Source organism: Balaenoptera acutorostrata, chromosome X, assembly GCF_949987535.1.
Source record: "Balaenoptera acutorostrata chromosome X, mBalAcu1.1, whole genome shotgun sequence".
In the NCBI taxonomy this organism is placed as follows: Eukaryota; Metazoa; Chordata; class Mammalia; order Artiodactyla; family Balaenopteridae; genus Balaenoptera; species Balaenoptera acutorostrata.
Window position 1 is genome coordinate 41,328,960 of NC_080085.1, and position 8,628 is coordinate 41,337,587.

The following is an 8,628-nucleotide window of genomic DNA, read 5'->3' on the forward strand; positions in this document are numbered from 1 at the left end:
AGCAACTATACTCCAATAAAAATTAATTAAAAAACAAAAACAAAATAAAAAAAGATGTGATTTTTTAAAACTTAATTTGGTGAAGCAGGTTATACCTATAATACGTGCCCATTTTGATTTGGAAACTACAAATAATAAAATAGTAATCACTACATTCCTACCATCCACAGACAACTAATTAATATTTTAACATAGTTCCTTGCACATTTTTCAACGCCATATAAATTTTACATTGATTTTTTTCATATCAATATGCAATTTGTGTTCAATTTTCACCATATCATATATAAGTATTTTCACACACATTTAAAAAATTTTGTCAACAAAATTTTAAATGCCTACATAATAGTCCATAAAATGGCTGTGTGCATATTCCCAATGAGCTCAAGTTAATGAATATTTAGTGCATCCATTTTCAATTATTATTAAAAATATCACAATAAAAATATTTGTTCATAGTTTTTTATCCTCATTTCTGGTCATTTCCTCAATTCAGATTCCTAGAAATGAAGTTATTGGATCAAAGGAACAGACATTTTAAAAGCTCTTCTTACATATTGCCAATTTGCTTTCCAGAAAAGTGATACCTATTTGCCCCACTCCATACTCTTGACAAGCCTTTGCTAATTTAACATTGCTTTAATCTTCATATTTTCATTACTAGTGAAATTAAAATGTTTTCAATATTTAATAGTTCATTGCATTTCCAAGATTGTGCCCATGTAATTGCTGCTCATGTTAATCAAATGCCACCTATATGAAAATATTAAAGAAATGCAAATGGGAATTTGGGAAAGAAAATGAGGGTGCTGTGATCCTGGGAGTTGGAAGACACACTCTGATTTGCCCCAGGTAAACTTTTTCCACATTCTTTCTTCCCCCAACTCCTTGGACTTTGTATCTGGCTGGATAGCAAGTGAAATTTGTGTCAAGCACGAGGCAAAGCCAGACCTGACAGATTCTATTGGTAAAGATATAATAACAAACCCTTTTAGATTCAGACAGTTTACTAATCACAAAGACAGCGAAAGGAGGAAGGGCAGTCAAAGGTACGGGCTCCCATGGCCGTGGAGCAGGGCAGCACTAAAACAAAAAGGGCCAAATAATTGCAACACAGATAATAGGACACCCTATTGCTGAGGAGCCCATTCTAGACTGCCATCGATTGTTTTCATCGCTTGCAGCTGTGCCCTAAGGGAGCAAGGCAGAAAGCCTCTTACCCATCAGAACCCAGGAGAAGGTAAGAAACTATGTTATCCCAAATGGAAGGATGTCCTTCTTTCTCATGGCTGAGTGATAGTCTATATATATACACACCACATCTTCTTTATCCATTCAATCATTGTTGGGCACTTAGGTTGTTTCCACAACTTGGTTGGACCTTGAGGACATGATGCTAAACGATATGAGGAAGACAAATATTGTATGGTATCACCTACATGTGGAATCTAAAAAAGCTGAACTCATAAAAACAGAGAGTAAAATGGTAGTTACCAGGGGGTGAAGGTGGGAGATAGGAGAGATGTTGTTTAAGGGTACAAACTTGCAATGAGTAGTAACTAAGTCCTAGAGATCTAATGCACAGTATAGTGAATATACACAACAATATTGTATCATAATCATCATACTTGCTAAGAGACTAGAACTTAATTATTCCAATCACTAAAAAGAAATAATTAAGTAATGTGATAGAAATGCTAATTATCACTAATGGCAAGCATATTATAATGCATAAGTGTATCAAATTAGCATATTGATTTGATAAATTTACAGAATATTATATGTCGAATATATTTCCATAAAAAAAGAAAGAAACTATTGTATGACAGCTTCCTAGGCTGATATCTCCCAGGGAAGACAGGGAGGTGAGTGGGAAAATGGCTTCAAAGCAGCACTTCACAAGCCTCTCATGCTCACCCATGTTCCAGAAGGATCAGAGGCATTCTGTCAAGACTTAGATCCAGCTGTGGTACAAGCCTTGAATCCCTAGCCTATGTGGATACACACAAGTTACCAGGGCACCATGGCGGAGCCAATCCTTTACAGTGTGCGGGTAAGGAGTCTTGGAATTCTGTCTAGACCTTTTTTCAACTTAACAGAGTTTTGAGAAAAGTTCATTAGTTTCAAACAGGCCACTGTCTTCACTACAACAAGAAGATCAATGAAAAACTTGCACCTATAGCGATTATTTTATTGCCAGAGAGATCCTAAATGTTGTGGGTCAGCAGCTGCTGAAACTGGTTAACGCTATACCCTCCTCAGATCCTTCTGTGTCTTTAAAAAATTTTTTTTAATTGGAATATAGTTGATTTACAATGTTATGTTAGTTTCAGGTGTACAGCAAAGTGATTCATTATACATATATATAAACATATATAATCTTTTTTTACATTCTCTTCCATTATAGGTTATTATAAATTATTGAGTAGAGTTTCCTGTGCTATACAGTAGGTCCTTGTTGGTTATCTATTTTATATATAGTAGTGTGGATATGTTAATCCCAAACTCCTAATTTATCCTTCCCTCCACTTTGGTAGCCATAAGTTTGTATTCTATATCTGTGAGTCTGTTTCTGTTTTGTAAATAAGTTCATTTTGTATCATTTTTTTAAGATTCAACATATAAGCGATATATGATATTTGTCTTTGCCTGGCTTACTTCACTTAGTATGATAATCTCTAGGTCCATACGTGTTACTGCAAATAGCATTATTTCACTCTTTTTTCTGGCTCAGTGATATTCCATTTCAGATTCTTTTCCCTTATATGTTATTACAAGATATTGAATATAGTTCCATCTGCTATACAGTAGGACCTTGTTGTTTATCTGTTTTATATATAGTAGTGTGTATCTGTTACTCCCAAACTCCTAATTTATCTCTCCCCCCACCCCCACTATCTCCTTTGGTAAGCATAAGATCGTTTTCTATGTCTGCTTCTGTGTCATATTCGTTGGTCTCACAAAGGCCTCTGATATTCTCAGTAACGTTCCTGAGTCTTAGTGTGCATTGTCTTGAAGGGGGATGGCACATATAAAGTAGCATGGCTAATGTGCTAACTGAAACATTTACATTACAAACGGAGTGAAACAGGACTTCAGAAGTTGAAATAAAATCCTTATTCGGTGTTTTTGTTTGTTTGGTTGGTTGGTTTTTGTTTTTTGAGGTTTTTTTGTTTGTTTGTTTGTCTGTTTTGTTTTGTTTGCAGCCCTGTTTCTTCTGAACTAAAAGCCAGTGTTAAAATATGTTTCTGGTCCTTTGGGACACTCTTTAAACCCAGCAGGCCAGTCTAAAAGATCCCGTGACTCCTCTGTTGATAACTGTGTTCCAAACTTCTCACACAGGAAGATATTGCATTCTGATCACAAGCCTAAACAAAACCAAATCATCATTCCACGTGATTGCAGAAAGGAAATCCACACATACAGACTGTATTACTTTGCTAGGGCTGCTGTAACAAAATACCACAGACGGGGGGCTTAAACAACAGAAATTTATTGTCTCACAATTCTAGAGGCTGGAAGTCTCAGATCAAGATGTCTGTAGGGTTGGTTCCTTGTAAGGGAAGGATCTCTCCAGGCCTCTCTTCTTGGCTTGTAGGTGGCTGTCTTCTCCCTGTGTTTCTTCACGTGGTCTTCCCTCTGTGCATGTCTATGTCCAAATTTCCCCTTCTTATTAGGACACAAGTCAGATTGGATTAGGACCCACCCTAATGACTTCACTTTAACTGGATTACCTCTATAAAGACCCTATCTTCAAATAAGGTCACATTCTGAGGTATTGCGGGTTAGCACTTCAACATACAAGTTTTGAGGGAATACAGTTCAACCCATAACATAGCCTAAGATTTTCCTGCTTGTTCTGATGCTCAGAGCCATTGCTCAGTTTGGCTAATTTGGCAGTACACTCTTAGACTAAGAGATTAGAAGAACGAATCATGAAGTAACATTTTTTACAACTCTTAAACCCAAAGAAGGGAACCAACAAGCCTTCAAACTCCAGACCAAAATTCTTGAGGGGAATGCTAATGCCAAAGTGCAAATCTTATGATTTAGCTGTAGATTATTGGAAAATAGTGGCAATCATATTGCCTAGGAGTAGAAAAATTAAACAGAATGTGGAAACAAGCAAGATAATTGCGTGGCCTTTTTTTAAAATATAAATTTGTTTTATTTTTGGCTGCATTGGGTCTTCGTTGCCGCGCGCGGGCTTTCTGCTTTCTCTAGTTGCAGCGAGCAGGGGCTACTCTTCGTTGCGGTGCGCAGGCTTCTCACTGTGGTGGCTTCTGTTGTTGCGGAGCATGGGCTCTAGGCGCGGACTTCAGTAGTTGTGGCATGTGGGCTCAGTAGTTGTGGCACACTGGCTCTAGAGCGCAGGCTCAGTAGTTGTGGCGCACAGTTGCTCCGCGGCATGTGGGATCTTCCCAGACCAGGGCTCGAACCCGTGTCCCCTGCATTGGCAGGCGGATTCTTAACCACTGCACCACCAGGGCCTTTTAATGCTGTTCTATAACACTGTCCAACAAGCCTGACTAAGGTTCAGCTGACTCTCTAAGGGAATGTTACTTGCTTGACATACAATTTATTATTGGTTAGTACTCAGATATTTTATAAGTCTGTGAAGTTAGAGATTAACTTATAGAAAACTGGTCCAGCGTGATGATTTTCTTTTCTGCTCATTAGAAAAGATCTCAAAGCTTATGGTTTTATTGCCCCTTAGGACATTAACCAGTTTTGTATCCACGGTAGCAATCTTATTTCAACATTCCTTTTTCTTCACTGACTATATAAAGCCCCACTTCTCATATCCTCTTTGAATCAACTTGTTAACATTTTGGCTTCCTCACTAATGAATTAAATCAATAATTTGATACTGGCTCATTGTCAATTTGTCTAGGAATTATGTTTTTAATATTTTGAAAATTATACCTCGGTAGTACCCTTTTCAAGCAAAGGTTATCAACTAGGAGGCAGTAGGGTAAGTAACTACAAAATAGAATGTTGTCATTGTTAAAATTAAAAGTTGGACAAGAGATGTAGGAACTGAGTTTATTTCTGCCAGCAGGGTAGCATGATACCACAGGCCTGATAAGAACTTACACTGTCTCAACAGGAAGTGTAAGCACCAGTTTTCTAAACAGTTTGAGAAAAAGAAAAATTTGCAATCATACTAATTTAAAATTAAAATACCAGGCCAACGTATAAATTTCAAGGCTCTAACTTATCTTTCTAATAGGAAAGTTTTAAAAAAGAGTTTGACCAAATTTGCACTTCTGGTCATCTGAATGTCTGGTTACCTAGTTGTCTCTGTGGATTGTTAACCGGTCAGTAAATTTGCTTTAGAAATTTTGTTCTTTGCATATCTGACTCCAGTAGCTCATTTTTTTATTGGTTTTCATCAGCCTGCACCTACGGGTTTCTCCGTTCCTGTTGAGGTTTTTCATAAATTGTGGCAGATCTGCAACATTGCCAGGAAAATATGGTCTTCCTAGTCCTTTGTCTGTATCATGTGCCGTCATGTATACATTCTGAAGCCAATTAGTATATGAAAAATATGTAGTATGTGTAAATTTAGATCCTGACTCCCCAAGAAGTAATATCCCTAATACTTTTGGACAAATGGCTTATAGTACAGCAAATGGAATGGAAACTTTAGGGCCCTCCATTTGCGTGGGTCCTGTAAGTACCCCAAGAGGGGCCCTAGCAATTTTGTATTCATAATTTGTATTATTTTTCTTAGAAAGGGCCCAACCTAAATTGTATAAACTGCAAACCCTACAAATCCTGGATTTCTCTCTTAGAGTGAACTGTTGCTGATTAGATGCTATTCCTAGCACCACGAGAATTAGTGAATGAATGAAAGAAGTGCTAAAGAGATGTTTTCCTCCCTAATTCGTGCAGCTGGGTGTTTGTGGTGGGGAGGTGAGGAGGTGGGAAGTGTACAAAACCCAGCAAAGAAGCTCTCAGGGAAGATTTTATCTAGAATGAGCCCTGACTTTTTTTTACTTTTGTCAGGAACTGGGGGAGAGGGGGAAGGGTGAGTAGGAAAGAAATCCTACTCATAAAGGTCTCAGGGACTTTCAGGTCTGCTTAGGTGTTGGCCATCTATATGATATTAACCACTTCCTCATGTAAGATGTAGGAAATGTTATTAAATATCCTTTTACTAAAACTTTTGTCTTGTGGCATCAGTTTTCTTGCCCAAATCTTTCTTACTGACTATTTTGGAATTGTATACTATACAACTGTTGATGAGTAGCAATTTTGTGAGTTGGGATCTTCTCGATGTCAGATTGAGAGCTTATTTTTTTTAATCTACATGCATAGAGGAAACTAGGAAATAAAGTCTCTAACCTAGCTTGGGTGAAATGGGAAGTAGCTCTTTTATTAATAAAATCCCAAAGGTAAAAACAAATTTTATGAACTAGCACACTCTGATTAACTCTGAGGTTTTAGTTTTATCACAGTTTGTCCCTTTCCTGAAAAGTATTGAAATGAGTGTTTGGAAAATGGAAATTCCACTAGAAAAAGATTTTTTTAGTCTGGAAACTATTTTTTAAAGTAGTTTCCATTGGAACTGCTTTGCTGTAAAAGTTACTGGAATGACTTTTATTTTATGCTGCTAAAACCATTCACTTCTGAGACTCCTTTCTTGACTTTTCCACCCTCCCCATCCCCATTTGAGTTAAAAGTCTGTTTCCTCTGTTGTTCCTTTTCTGTACTAACTTCCAAATATTTTTTGCTTGGCTTACAGTAAGAATTTTACCAACAACAGTGAACAAGATACCCTATGCTAAGAGCAGTCGGAAAAATATACAGTCTTTATAACCTGATTACACACAATTTTTGTGCTTTTAAAAAATCATTAGAACTGGTTGATAAGAGGGTGAAAGAAAATCGGTAAGAACTTACTAAAAGTTAAAGTATGAGAAGAGATGTTGGTTCAAAAATCTATTAAAAGAAAAAAGTTATCTGCTTGTACAATTTTTTTCAACCTCCCAATTCTCTTCTTCAGTACGTATGTAATACTATTGACAGAACCGACTCCCGCTATGGTAGCCAGCCTCTGAGATGACACCCCAAAGATCTATGCCTTCCAGTATTCATGCATTTGTTTAGTTCCCTTCCTGAGGGAGTCAGGGCCAGCCCTGTGTGATTAATAGAATCCGGAGGAAGTGATGTGTGATTTCTGAAGTTACATCATAAGAGGCCTTGCAGCTTCTGCCTTGGTCTCATGGAACATTTATTCTTGGAGCCTTCAGTATGGTGTATGAAATATGACTAACTTAAGGCTACCTTGCTAGAGAGATCACATGGAGAGGCTCTGAGATTTCATGTAGAATGATTCAGCCATTTGAGTCATCCTGGCTGAGGCTTTGGATGCCGCATGAAACCAGAGTTGAGCTGTCCCCGCTGAGCCCTGCTTAAATTGCAGATTCATGAGGAAGATAAATAATCATTGTTTTAAGCCATTAAGTTTGTTACGTAGCAACGGATCATGGAAACACTCCTCTCCTCCCTTCTCCTTCACTTGCAAAGTGTTTCCTTAGGTGAGTGCAGAGTGAACAAGCCTGTGTCAGGTCAACTCAAGAAAAGGGACTTTTCCAGCCGCTGTTGCTGGGGTATTTGGCTTATTCATGCTGTGAAGATATATGTTGTCAGGACTGTCTTCTGAGAGGTAACAATGTCACTTCTGTGGTCAAGAAACACAGGGGACCCAGACCATGTCTGGAGCCTGTGGCCAGGTGCAAACCCACAACCCAACTTTTTAATACAGATGAACATCTATCTGTTTGGCTGATCATGAAGGGCAGCTTTCTATAGAAAAGAAGTCACAAGAGTATAAGTAGGAGGAGGAATATAAACAGAAGGAGCGACCAATTTCTGTCTGGACTCTGCGGAGTTAGGGCTGCCAGCACATGTGCCCTTTCCAGGACCTGCTTCCCACTTGTGTTTGCAATATAGAACTCATCCCTGTGGCTGCAGCAATTAGACCAGGGGTGCACAGTTGACCGGTGGGTAACCATTCTATTGATTGGCCAGCAGTTTATCTGGTTATCTCCCTTGAGAATCTGAACTAAGATATGAAGAAATTGTAGTATGCACTTGGACAGAAAGGCCATGAGGAATCAGGGTGGGATGACGGTCTCAGCCATGTGTATATGCTTTTGGTCAGGGATGATGGTGGGATGCGATTTAACAGAAAGGGGATTTTATCGTCACTTTTGTTTAAGGGTCCCTGAAAAGATCACTGTTGGATATAGATTTTGTTTTAGGTTTAAGTCTCTCATTAATGAATACTTCAAAACTACGAGAGTTTTAGGGATTGTTTCTCTAAAATTAGTTTTGTTGTTAGTTCATTAAGAGGAACAACATCACTGTGGGACAGAGCTCCATAGGCATCAGAAGGCCTAAGCAGGTACTTCTTTACTTCTTTCTTTCAGATGAATCAGAAAGGAACAAATTTAGGAAGAGGGAGCACTGGACAACACAGGCTCTGGATTTTTTTTTTAATTTTTATTTATTTATTTATTTTATTTATTTATGACTGTGTTGGGTCTTCGTTTCTGTACGAGGGCTTTCTCCAGTTGCGGCAAGCGGGGGCCACTCTTCATCGCGGTGCGCGGGCCT